Raw genomic sequence first — 14,499 nt, 5'->3', positions numbered from 1 at the left:
TTTTTGATATCGGAAGATTAATCTGTAAATGTCTGTATTCAATTGATGTAGAGTTGATCAATTGTGTGTGATGTGACGTATTTGTACTTGACATGACGATTCGTCAAGGATCGATACAGTGCAGAGAGGCACAATTATGAGATGCATGCACTCTGCACAGGAGACCTTGAGAGAGTACGCAATATACCAAGCGCGCAAATGGCTTTGTGTACTTCTTACTGAAACATAACACAGCACATACGACATTGTAGACTCACAATTATTTCTTTCTCAGTGAATATTTAATCATAGACAGGTAACCACAATTCATGTTTTATTAATTCATTATCTATTTAATAATTTCCAAATACATATAGTTTTATTTACAAGTATTTTCCTGAAATTTGACTTTTTAAAATGGAAATCTAACCTCAAACCGTATCTATTAATAACACATTTTGATTAAGTAGTTGCATAAAACAGACATTTTTTAATTATAAAATGATAAATACACCCAAATATCACTCCAAATTAGCGGTTTTGTTTGATATTTAGTTTTGTTAATTTAGTTTCTGGAAAGTTCCTACCATGATGTAATGTTTTCAGTTACTAATATGCTTGCATCATTCGTGTATCTCTATATTTTATTTTTAATTTTTAATTTCATTTAACGGATGGAAAAATCAAAAAAGAGAAAATGCCATTTCAATGATAAATTGAAAAAGGAATTTCCATTCCTCATATCAAAGAAAGATGCCATTGTTTTCTGAAATATTTGTAGTGGAGAATTTTGTATTGCAGTTGAGAGCAGAGCAGCAATAATGAAACACTTGACCACCAACAAACATAAGCAATATTAGATGCATCAGCTTCCAGTTGTGAAGTAACAAGTTTTTCTAAAACTTTAAATTATTCTGAAGATGAAAAACAGTTGGCTGAATAGAGGGAACATTCACATTTCATACCATAGTTCACAATCAAAGTTTTCGTAGTATGGATTGTACAACTAAATTATTGCAAAAGTTTCACAATGAAAAATTTTCATGTGCCAGGACAAAATGCGAGGCTATTTTGAAATTAGTATTTAAAAATTACTGTGACAAAATACTTACAGAGGACTTGGAAACTGCAGCATTTGTAACTATTTTATCTGATGCATCAAATCATAATGAAATGAAATTGTATCCAATAATAGTAAGATAATTTAATGTTACCACGGGCATTCAAGTAAAAGTTTTAAATTTAGAATCCATTGAGGGCAGAAAGTTCTGAAATTTTGTCAAACCATCTTATACAGAGTAATAAATGAAAACAATTTGAAATCCAAAGTTGTTGCACTAACGGCTGATAATACAAATACAAATTTTGGTGGGCGAAGACGCAAAGGGGTGAATAATGTGTATGTAAAATTATAAGCGTTACTCCAAAAGAAAATACTAGGAATAGGTTGTAATGCACATATTTTGTCAAATGCAAACAACACAGCATCATGTGCCATGCCAATTGATGTAGACGTAAAAATAACTACAATTTATTTGCATTTTAGTCATTTTACCATTTGTGTTGCTACTTTAAAACAATTTTGTGAAAAAGCAAATGTTGAATACAAAAAACTTTTAGCATATTCAAAAAGTTAGATGACTTGTTCTAACACCTGCTATAGAGCGTGTTCTACAATTATTTGAGCCTCTCCGTTCATATTTTTAAAGTTTAGACAAATATCCTAAAATCCTGAAATCATTTTTCAATAATAAAATATCTGAGATATTAATGTATTGTGTACATAATCAAGCATCTATTTTTAGTAAAACAACTCAGAAGATTAAAGGTGAACACATTTCAGCTACGGAAGTTAGTCTTATTTTGAATGACTTTATCCTTCAATATATATCTCGTTCTGAAGAAAAATTTCTTCCTTTAATTATAAAAAGAAAATTGTCAGACTTAGAGGAATCAAATCCAGGCATAACAGAAAAGTTTATCAAAGAAGTGCAAAATTTTTACCAGACATGTTTTCAATATATCAAAGAATGGTCTGAAACAAACATCATGGGAAATAACAGTTTTCAATGGCGTTTTTTTACTTCATTACAAGTATATTGAACAGATATTGAATCTTGTCTTGAGTTTTTATCAAAAGAAATGCCAGACATCAAAATAGATGATAATTGTCTCTTCGAAGAAATTAGAAGACTGAATTATATTTAAATTCTGAAAAATGAATACCATGGGAAAATGAACATGTCAAAATTGATAAAAGATGGGTGGAAATATTCAGCCATTTCAAAAATGAACATATTCCATGTGAAAATTTATTTATTCTTGTTCAATTTACACTGTGCTGCTCTGGAACTAATGCAGCAGTTGAAAGAGTTTTTTCAGTTGCTAATGATTTTTGATCAAGTGAGAAATCGAGATTGAATGTTGATACTCTAGCTGCAGCACTTGCTGTAAAATTCAATATGAAGGATATTTCTTGTGCAGATATTTCCAATATATTGTTGCAAGATGATACACTGACAAAAAATATTCACTCAATGGAAAAGCATTCATTTAGTGAGTGCTTTTTTCTTACAGTTATTATTAAAAATTAATAGGCATGTAAGCATAACTACAATATAAAATATTACAAATGTTTTATTATGTATTTATCATATTATGGTGTATTATTGTTGCAATGAATAAAATGTTTCTTTTATTTATGATATTGTTTTCTTCATTTTTGTCCTTCTTTTCATTATAAAAAAGTTGGTCACCTTACAATACATCTCCGTGAGCAAGTGAAAGAAAGAACAAAATAAACAAGTGGGACTATATCAAACTAAAAAGCTTTTGCACAGGAGACACCATTAAAAAATAAAAAGAAGACCTGGCCGGTTTGCTCAGTGGTAGAGCGTCGGCCTGGCATGCGGAAGTCCTGGGTTTGATTCCCGGCCAGGGCGCACAGGAGAAGCACCCATCTGCTTCTCTACCCCTCCCCCTCTCCTTCCTCTCTGTCTCTCTCTTCCCCTCCTGCAGCCGAGGCTCCATTGGAGCAAAGATGGCCCGGGCGCTGGGGATGGCTCCTTGGCCTCTGCCCCAGGTGCTAGAGTGGCTCTGGTCGTGGCAGAGCAACGCCCTGGAGGGGCAGAGCATCGCCCCCTGCTGGGCAGAGCGTCGCCCCCTGGTGGGCGTGCCGGGTGGATCCCAGTCGGGCGCATGCGGGAGTCTGTCTCTCCTCCTCTCTAGGTTCAGAAAAATACAAATAATAATAATAATAATAATAATAATAATAAAAATAAATAAAAAGAGAACCCACTTAATGGAAGAACATATTCACTGATACATCTGGTAAGGGGTTTATAACCAAAATTTATACAGAACTTCTAAAACTCAACACCAGGAAACAATCCAATTAAAAATGGGCAAAGGATCTGAATAGACACTTCTCTGTAGAGGACATACAGATGGCCAATAGGGATATGAAAAAGTGCTCAACATCACTAATCATTAGAGAAATGCAAATTAAAACCACAATGAGATACCACATTATGCCTACGAGAATGGCTTTCTTTAACAAATCAACAAACAACAAGTGCTGATGAGGGTGTGGAAAAAAGGAAATCCTCCTACACTGCTGGTAGAAATGCAGACTTATGCAGCCACTGTGGAAAACATAAGGCATTTCCTCAAAAAATTAAAAATAGAACTGCCTTATCCTAGTGGGAACCCAGCTATCCCACTTCTAGGAATATATCCTAAGAATCCCAAAACACTAATTCAAAAGAAGATATGCACCTCCATGTTCACTGCAGTATTGTTTACAATAGCCAAGATCTGAAAATAGCCCAAATGTTCATCAGTGGACGAGTGGATTAAAAAGCTGTGGTACATATACACAATGGAATACTACACAGCCATGAAAAAGAAGGAAATCTTACCTTTTGCAACAGCATAAATAGACCCAGAGATTATTAGGCTAAGTGAAATAAACCAGGCAGAGAAAAACAAATATCATATGATCTCACTTACATGTGGAATCTAATGAACAGAATGAACTGAGGAACAAAAGAGAAATAGAGGCAGCATCAGAGAATAGATGGATAGCTGTTAGAGGGAAGGGGCAAGAGGGGATGGAATCAAAGAAAGTGAAGGGATTAGCCAAATTATATATACATAGCACATAGACACAGACAAGTTAGCAAATTCCAGAAGAAAAGTGGGGGATGGAGGTAAGGGGGGGCCAGGGGATAAAATGAGAATGGAAAGAGACTTTGCATGGGACATGGGGGGCACGATGTAGGGGTTGCAGGTGTTATATTGAGTGAGACACTTGAAACCATGCCAACACAAATAAAAATTAAAAAAAAATTTTTAAGCTATTTTAATTAAGATAGAAGTACTCACTGAGACATAGATATACCAATGGAATGTAAGGGAAAGACCAGAAAATAAACCCACACAGAGGTGAACACTTGTTATGTGATAAAGTTGGTATTACATGTGAATCAAGAAGAAATGGGATTTTCAATTAAGAATGCTGGGGCAACTGGTTAACCATATGGAAAGAAATAGAATTAGACTCCTATTTACACCATTCACAAAAATCAGTAAGAGGTGAATTAAAGACCAATTGTCTTTTAACCTTTTTTTCCACTTTATTAATTATTTTTAGTAATATAATTTACAATACATGCAAATATTATTAACTTGTAAAACAATAGCTTATTTATCCAATCTTTAAAGGTAAAATTCTAAACTCTTAGGAAAAACAAGTGAAGAATTTCTTTCTTTCTTTATTTTTTGTATTTTTCTGAAGTTGGAAATGGGGAGGCAGTCAGACAGACTCCCGCATGCGCCCGACTGGGATCCACTTGGCACGCCCACCAGGGGGCGATGCTATGCCCACCTGGGGCGTCGCTCTGTTGCAACCAGAGCCATTCTAGCGCCTGAGGCAGAGGCCACAGAGCCATTCTCAGTACCCGGGCTAACCTTGCTGCAATGGAGCCCCGGCTGCGGGAGGGGAAGAGGGAGACAAAGAGGAAGGAGAAGGGGAGGGGTGGAGAAGCAGATGGGCGCTTCTCCTGTGTGCCCTGGCCGGGAATCGAACCCAGGACTCCTGCACACCAGGCCGACGCTCTACCACTGAGCCAACCGGCCAGGGCCAAGAATTTCTTTTTTAAGTTCAGGTTAGTGTATCGGTCTAAATTCAATTAGAGAAGCAAAACCACTGGAATGGGGAATATGTGTGTGTAAAAGGATTTGTTCCAGGAATCTGGCCATCTGCCTCCCTGTGTGGAGTTATTGTCTTCCCATCTGATCCTGGAACGGCAAGTCCACAGACCAGGAACTCAGGAAGAAGAGACGAATGGGACATGAGGGAGAGCAAGAACAAGCTGGAACACACAGGGACAAGCTGCAGGCCACGGGACAGATTGATATCTGTGTCACTTTTTGGTGTCTCTGACCTAGAGGGTAGGCATGTCCTCTAGAAGACAAGGTTCTTTGTCCCAGAGATAAACACTGTCACCTGACCAAGAAGTAAAAGAGGCTAAATAAAGAGAGATCCAGGAGATTTCCCCTCATACTTGGCCATAACTCATGCCTGTGAGATGAGCCAGTAGATCAGAGTCAGTGTGTGTATGAGCTACAAAATGCTGCTTCACTTTTGCCCTTCCTGTCTCCCACAAGTGTCTCTAACTAGAAATACATGCAAAGGGGAGTTCTGGGAAAATGTAACTCAGCCTAGTCAAGCTGACCATACAAAACTTCGCAGAGGTAGAAACACTTTTCTTAAAGAAGACACAATGAGTAGTTGTAATAGTACACGTTTAAGTAATTTTATTCAAGAAAAAAAGATAAGAAGCATATTTTCAGAGCTCTTTAATATTTGAGAATATCTTTTTCTCAAATATCTTTAATATTTGAAAGCCATTCTGGTAGGCATAATGTGATATCTCATTGTGGTTTTAATTTGCATTTCTCTAATGATTAGTGATGTTGAACATTTTTTCATCTGCCTATTGGCCATCTGTCTGTCCTCGATGGAGAAGTGTCTATTCAGATCCTACAAGATTTTTATGTAGAAAAGTCTGGATTTATATTCCATTTCTCAGAACTCTGTAAAAGTTGTGCTGAGTTTTTTCCTTTAGTGCTACTGACACTAAAGTACAAATTCCTGATCGTTTTTGGTTCCCTTTTTAACTAACATTAATTTTTTTTATCTGAATAGTTTATAGTTATTCATTCTTTGTCCTTATAGCCTAAACCTTTTGTCACAATATGGTAGATAGAGTTTTTGTAACAAACGTTATCAGTAACCTACCAGTATCCACTTCCTTTCTTCTTAACCAACAGAAATTTTGTTTGAACAGCAATATTGTTCCTCTCCAAAAAACAAATTTATCAGCAGAGGCCATGTAACAGTTTGGCCAGCAATCCGATAGCACATGAAGACAGATTCTACTTTCCTAATATATCTCCTCCTTATCACTTCTTTCTTCCTGCTCTTGAAACTAGAATGAGACATTGGAGGTAAAACCAACTTCATGATTATTCATTCTCCATTTTTGTTCCCTGGCTATATGTTAGTGAACAAAAACCTCTCCCCTAACCTAAACTTAGGGGCATGTCAAACTCTATTTATTGTACGTCGCATATAATAATAGAATTAAATAAGTAAGGTATGTAGAATACTGATAAAAATGAGGGCTATGGGAAAAATAATATCAGAATATGGAATTCTAGAGGGCTGTTGGGAGCAAAATTAAACAGAGTGGTGGAGAATGTTCACTGACAAGGTGATAGTTGAATAAAGACAAAAACAAAACAAACAAAAAAGAAAGCGTGGTCATGCATTTGATAAGAGGAGAAACAACAGGTGGTCGTGAGGTGAAACTAAGGCAAAGGCCTGAGGCAGGAACGTGTCTGCTGTGTTGGAGGAACAGCAAGGAACTAGTCTAGCTGAAGGTCAGTGGGGATGGGGATAGAGGACACAGGAAGACAATTACTATAAGGCATTTAGGTCATTGTGTATTACTTGGCATCAACATTTTTTTTGTTGTTGTATTTTTCTGAAGTTGGAAACGGGGAGGCAGTCAGACAGACTCCTGCATGCACCTGACCGAGATATACCCGGCATGCCCACCAGGGGGCGATGCTCTGCCCATCTGGAGCATCGCTCTGTTGCAACCAGAGCCATTCTAGCGCCTGAGGCAGAGGTCACAGAGCCATCCTCAGCGCCCGGGCCAACTTTGCTCCAATGGAGCCCTGGCTGCGGGAGGGGAAGAGAGAGACAGAGAGGAAGGAGAGGGGGAGGGGTAGAGAAGCAGATGGGCGCTTCTCCTGTGTGCCCTGGCCGGGGATTGAACCCAGGACTCCTGCACACCAGGCCGATGCTCTACCACTGAGCCAACCGGCCAGGGCCACTTGGCATCAACTTTGAGTGAGATAGAAAACCCCTAGAGGGTTTAAAACAGGAGAAGGAATACTCTCATTTACATTTTTTTTTTTAGCTAGAGAGACAGAGACAGAGAGAGAGAGACAGAGGGACAGATAGGGACATCCAGACAGGGAGGGAGAGAGATGAGAAGCATCAATTCTTCGTTGTGGCTCCTTAGTTGCTCATTGATTACTTTCTCATATGTGCCTTGACTGGGGGCTTCAGCAGACTGAGTGACTCCTTGCTCAAGCCGGTGACCTTGGGCTCAAGCCAGTGACCATGGAGTCATGTCTATGATCTCACGCTCAAGCTGGCAACTGTGTGCTCAAGCTGGATGAGTGCGTGCTCAAGCTGGCAATCTTGGGGTTTTGAGCTTGGTTCCTCATAATCCCAGACCATCACTCTACCTACTGTGCCACCAACTGGTCAGGTGGGATGACATATTCTATAAATATCAATTAAATTCATCCAATCCAGTGTGTCATGTAAGGTCACTGTTGTCTTGTTGATTTTCTGTCTGGAAGATCTATTCATTGATAACAGCGGGTGTTAAAATCCTCTGCTATGACAGTATTGCTGTCGTTTTCTCCCTTAAGTGACCACCAATATTTTCTTAATATATTTAAGTGCTCTGATATTGGGTGCATATATGTTTACAAAGGTTTTATATTCTTGTTGGATCAATTCCTTCAGTATGGTGTAGTGACCCACTTTGTCTGACATAAGTATTGCTACTCCCACTTTTTTATTTGCTCGGCATGGAATTTTTATTTATTTATTTATTTGCATTTCTTCATTTTCAGCCTGTGTGTATCTTTTTTTTTTTTTTAGTGATAGGATGGGAGGCAGAGATACAGACTCCAGCATGTGCCCCAACTGGGATCCACCGGCAATCCCACTAGGGGGCAATGCTCTGCCCATCTGGGGCCACTGCTCCACTGTAACTGGAACCAATTTTTTAGCCCTGAGGTGAGGCCATGGAGCTATTCTCAGCACATGAGGCCAACTTGCTTGAGCCAATCCAGCCATGGCTACGGGAGGGGAAGAAACAGAGAGAGAAAGAGAAAGAGAGAAGCAGGAGGGGTGGAGAAGCAGATAGTCATATCTCCTGTGTGCCCTGACTGGGAATCACACCTTGGACTTCCACACACCAGGCCAACCAGCCAGGGCCTGTGTCTTTTGTTTTAACGTATGTCTTCTGTAGACAGCATATATATGGGTCATGTTTTCTTGTTCACTATGTCTTTGATTGAAGCATTTAATTCACTTATATTTAAGGTTATTATTGATAGGTACTTATTTATTGCTATTTTATTCTGGATACCTATATACCTGTTTCTATATATTTCTTTTTTTCTTTCTTCTTCTTAAGGTAGGCCCTTTAACATTTCATGTAATACTGGTTTGGTGATAACAAGCTCCTTTAGCTTTTTGTTGTTGTTGTTGTTCTGGGAATATTTTTATTTCACCTTCAGTTTTAAATGATAGCCTGCTGGTTTTAGGCCCTTGCTTTTCATTACTTTGAATATTTCATACTAATCCATCCTGGCTAAAGTGTTTGTTGAGAAATCAGCTGAGAGCCTTATGAGAGTTTCCTTGTAGGTAACTAATTGCTTTTCTCTTGCTGCTTTTAAGATTCTTTCTCTCTTTATTTTATTTAGTTATTTTTAGAGAGAGAGAGAGAGAGAGAGAGAGAGAGAAACAGACAGACAGGAAGGGAGAGAAATGAGAAGCATCAGTTCATAGTTGTGGCATCTTAGTTGTCCATTGATTGATTTCTCATATGTGCCTTGACTGGGGAACTCTAGGTGAACCAATGACCCCCTTGCTGAAGCCAGCGAAATTGAACTTCAAGCCAGCAACATCTGGGCTCAAGCCAATGACCATGGGGTCATATCTATGATCCCACATTCAAGCTGATGAGCCCGAGCTCAAGCTGGCAACCTCAGGGTTTCAAACCTGGGTCCTTAGTGTCCCAGGCCAATGCTCTCTCTATGGTACCACTACCTGGTCAGGCTCTCTTTGTCTTTAAACTTTTGCATTTTAATTATAATGTGTCTTGGTGTGGGCCTCTTTAGTTTCATCTTGATTGGGGCTCTCTGTGCTTCCAGATCTTGTGTGACCTTTTCCTTCACCAGGTTAGAGAAGTTTTCAGCCATTATTTCTTCAAATAGTGTTCTTTATCCCATATTCACTCTCTTCTCCATCTGGTACCCCTATGATGTGGATGTTGTTATGCTTGATGTTGCCCCATATGTCCCTTAGAATTTTCTCATATTTTAAAATTCTCTTTTCTTTATGATGTTGTCCTTGGGTGATTACTCTGTGTTCTTGTCCTCTGAATCACTGATTCAATCCTCTGCTTTATTTAACCTGCTGTTGATTCCTTCTAGTGTAATCTTCATTTTAGATATTGTATTCTTCATTTCTGACAGGTTCTTTTTTATGGTTTCTATGTCCTTTTTAATGCTTACTATCACTTTAAGTTTTCACTGAGATAATCCATTCTTCCCCTAAGGTCATTGAGCATCCTTAAAACTATTGTTTTAAACTGTACCTCTGGTATGTTGGTTTCTTCCATTTCATTTCATTCTTTTTCTGGGCATTTCTCTTGTTCTTTCATTACTGGCATATTTCTTTGTCTCCCAGTTTTGTCTCTATTATGTAGATCTTCTATGACTACCAAACTTGTTATGATGCCTTTATAATGAAGCTGTCTTGTTGAGCTCAGTGGCCCAATCTTCCTGATCACCTGAGCTTTGTGCTCCAGGAATGTTTCTTTCTTTTTTTTTTTTTTTTTTTTTTGTATTTTTCTGAAGCTGGAAACGGGGAGAGACAATCAGACAGACTCCTGCATGCGCCCGACCGGGATCCACCCAGCATGTCCACCAGGGGGCGATGCTCTGCCCCTCCGGGGTGTCGCTCTGTTGCGACCAGAGCCACTCCAGCGCCTGGGGCAGAAGCCAAGGAGCCATCCCCAGCGCCCGGGCCATCTGCTCCAATGGAGCCTTGCTGCAGGAGGGGAAGAGAGAGACAGAGAGGAAGGAGAGGGGAGGGGTAGAGAAGCAGATGGGTGCTTCTCCTGTGTGCCCTGGCCAGGAATCGAACCGGGGACTTCTGCACGCCAGGCCCACGCTCTACCACTGAGCCAACCGGTCAGGGCTAGGAATGTTTCTTTTGGGTTATGTACACCCTGTTATTGTATTATAGTTAAGTCTTGAATGCCGTTGACCCTTTTGTGGGTAGAGTTAACCCTTCAGGCTGGCTGACTATAAGGGTATACCTCGATCACGGTGTATGAGATGCTATGCCCCCAAGGCAGAGTTGTTCCCAGCAGGGTCTGTTGCCTGCTGGAATTTCCCTTTGGGTGTGTCACTTGTGTGGCTGGTTTGGTTGAGCTCTGGTATTGTCTGAAGCCCACTACTGGTTGTGATGGTTCTGGGTCCACTTGGGCAGGTTTCAAGTACAGGTTGGTATCAGGCATTGTCCATAACCGGCCTTGGGCTACACATCTGGAACTACCATGCTGTTCACTATTTGTGGCTGTATCTACTAGGCCTGGGGGGGGGGGCAATCTGTGTATAATGGTCAGCTTCCTCCAGCTTAGAGCTGGGGCCAATCTGTAAAAGGACCAGGGCTTCCTGAAGCCCACCTCTACCTGTCAGCCACTCTGCCTTTTCCTGAGGTTGCCTGGTTTCCTTTAGAGCCTTCTGAAGACTAGAGTATACCCAGGCTGGCAGCAATCCACAGACCCTATCACAGGTTGTGAGCTCAGTGGGGCAGTACCACTGGGGTTGGGAGGATGGGGTTAGGGGGTCCCCTACTTGGGGTTCATTCAGTCAAGTACTCAATGAGAGGATAGTGGCCCCTACTCCTGAGCCAAACCACTCAGTCACTGCCACAGTCTCCAATTCTAGTTCCCCCAGGAGGGTAACATGGCAGGTTGGATGTAGCCAGCTGCCCCCTCTGCAAGAGCAAGCTCAACCTGGCAGAGCTACTGAGCTAAGGGGACAGATCAAGAGTGTCCCATTGGGCCTGGCCAGGCAGTGGTGCAGTAGAGCATCAAATTGGGATGCAGAGGACCCAGGTTCGATACCTTGAGGTCACCAGCTTGAGTATGGGACTCATCCAGCTTGAGTGCCGCCTTGAGAGTGGGCTCACCAGCTTGAGCGTGGGATCATAGACATGACACCATGGTTGCTGGCTTGAGCAAGAGGTCACTCACTCTGCTGTAGCCCCCTGGTCAAGGCCCATATGATAAAGCAATCAATGAACCACTAAGGTGCTGCAATAAAGAATTAATGCTTCTCATCTCTCCCCCTTCCTGTCTGTCCCTATCTGTTCCTCTCTCTGTCTCTGTCACACACACAAAAAAATGTGTCCCAACATTGGGCATGAAGCTGGCCCAGCCTACTGGTGAGGCCTAAACACTCTGTCTGGTTTCAGACAATACAGCCTCTTAGGGACTCACACTCTGAGTGTCCCAGCTCCAAGCCACTCTCCCTTGCCTCTGCAGACTGAGCTCTGTGGGGTGTGGTATTTGGAACTACACAGGGTTGATCGAGTCTCCCATTGGGGGTGGTGCCCACAAGCCTGTAGGAGTAGGGTGAGCACTTCTTACTTTTCCCGGGGTAGCATGGGCTAAACTTGCAGGGAAAATAGGAATGCCTCCCCCCACACACACACACACACAATGTAGCCACACACACCAGCACCCGCCCATCTGAGTCCTAGACAAAAGCTTCTCCGGGAGACACTCCGCAAGTCCCAGCTCTGCACATCCATCTCCCTGCATGACTGAACTCAACAGGATGGGGCTGGCCGTTATTCAACAGGTGTGTATGTGGGAAGACAGTTGTGTGCTTGAGGTAAGGGAGACTAGTCCTTCTTACAAAGCCACAGTTTAGCCACTATTAGCCTTCACCAAGAGCCTCCCCATAAAACGTGTGCCCAAAAGTCACTTCTGGGTGCAGGCAGCAGATCCCTGTGCAGTACCCAAGTATTCAGAGTAGTCTTGCAAGCAGCCAGGGACAGAGCAGGCTGGTGCTGTAATAAGAAAAGTGTTCGTCTCTGGTAAAGTGACATCTAGGTCTCCCAGGAGGACAGAATTCCCAGTGATTTTCACAACCAGATGTGTTGTGGGATCCTCCTCCTATCTCTGGGTTGCGGATTTGTGCACAGGGTTGAGACTCCACACTCCTTGGGGGAGGAAGTTTTGCAGTTGCAACATCCCTCTGGCTTCTCAGTTGCCACACCTGATGCAGGGGCTAGCCCTTTCCATGTCTCTATACTTCTTACAAGTCTTTATGTGGCTTCTTCTGTAAACACCGCATTTCAGTTCAGCTAGCCTTAAGTTGGTTATTCAGGTTGACTGCTTTATAATTTAACAGTAAACCCATGTTTTGGCAGGAGCAGGGAAGTGTAGCTTCTATCTACTCTGAAGCCTCTCGGAATCATTTAAACTTTTTATTTTGATCCAATTTTAGACTTACAAGAAAATTGAAAATTAGTAGTTTGCTTATATCCCTTATCCCAGTTCCCCTAATGCTAACATTTTATATCAGGAACAGGAAATTAACATTGGTGGAACATTATTAACTAAAATACAGACCTTATTTCAAATTTCAAATATTTTCTTTAACTTTCTTTTTCTTCTTTTCCAGAATCGTATTCTAGGTCCCATATTGTATGTAATTCTTTTTTTTTCTTTTTTTCCCCTCCTTAGTCTCTTACAGTCTACACAGTTCTTCACTCTTTTTCCTTCTCTTTTATGACCCTGAGACTTTGAACGAATAATAATCGGTAATTTTGTAAAATGTCCCTCAACTTGGGTTCATCTGATATTTTCTCATGACTGTCGAGTATTAGTTGGTTTGGACTACCATAACAAAATATCACAGACTGGGTAGGTTCAATAGAGGAAATCTTTTTTCATGGTTCTGAAGGCTAGAAGTCCAAGATCAAAGCTCTGGCTGATTTAGTTTCAGGTGAGAGATCTCTTTCTGGCTTGCAGATGGCCACATTCTACATTCTCTCCTTATATGACCTTTCTTCAGTGTGAGCATGCTAGCTCCTCAGTGCACTCCTGATGGTGGTGGCGGTGGGGGCACTGTAGTCTCATTTTATAATCACACGAATCCTACTGGGCCCCATCCTTCTGATTTCATTTAATCTCAATTACTGCCTTACAGGACATTATCTCCAAATACAACCAAACTGGAGAGGTGGGTCAGGGCTTCAGCATATAAAGTTTAGGAGGGAAACAAACATTCAGTCTATAATAGAAAAGGCTTTTTATGGAAAGAGTACCAAACACACACACACACACACACACACACACACACACACACACACACACACACATGTCTCTAAGCATTATATTATATAAAGGAATTTGTGATATTGACATGTTTTACTATTGGTGATATTTATTTATCTTGATCACTTGGATAGCTTGGTGTCTGCTAGGGCTCTCCACTAAGAAGTTACTTTTTCTTTATAGTTAATACACATCTTTGGAAAGATACTTTGAGACTGCAAATCCTGTGTCTCCTTAAACTTGTGCCCACTCATTTTAGCATTCATTTATGAATCTTGTCTGCAAGTTACTATTTGGGCATTTGTAATGATGATTCTGCATTTTCCCTTTCCATTTATATTTATTAATTGGAATTCAAGTGTAAGAAAGAGCTGTCCCTTCTTCACCATTTATGAATAAAATTTTATATTGGTATAGACTCACTGGGTATATCCTATTTTAAGGATAAAGCCAAATACTATCATTATTTATTGTTCAAATTATTTCAGTTTTTGCCATTAGGAGCTCCTTCAGATCAGCAGTTGTTTTTGGTAAGCCTCCATCTTTTTAAAGAAACATTTCTGACATCGCAGGATGGTTTACCTTGTATTTTCCTTAGCTCAGCCTGCCTTGGAATCAACAACTCCACAGAGCCCTAGTTCCTTAAGTTGGAGAATGGTATTTAGAAACCAAGGTGTGGTGCTAGGTGTGCTCATTGTTCTGGAGTGTTACTGCTTCTAGGCCCTCTCAGCAAACAGAGTAAGGAAATATATGAATACACTAACCCATCCATACAGCCAAC

Source organism: Saccopteryx bilineata, chromosome 11, assembly GCF_036850765.1.
Source record: "Saccopteryx bilineata isolate mSacBil1 chromosome 11, mSacBil1_pri_phased_curated, whole genome shotgun sequence".
Classification (NCBI taxonomy): Eukaryota; Metazoa; Chordata; class Mammalia; order Chiroptera; family Emballonuridae; genus Saccopteryx; species Saccopteryx bilineata.
The sequence above is the reverse complement of the archived record's forward strand: the minus strand, read 5'-3'. Positions refer to the sequence as shown.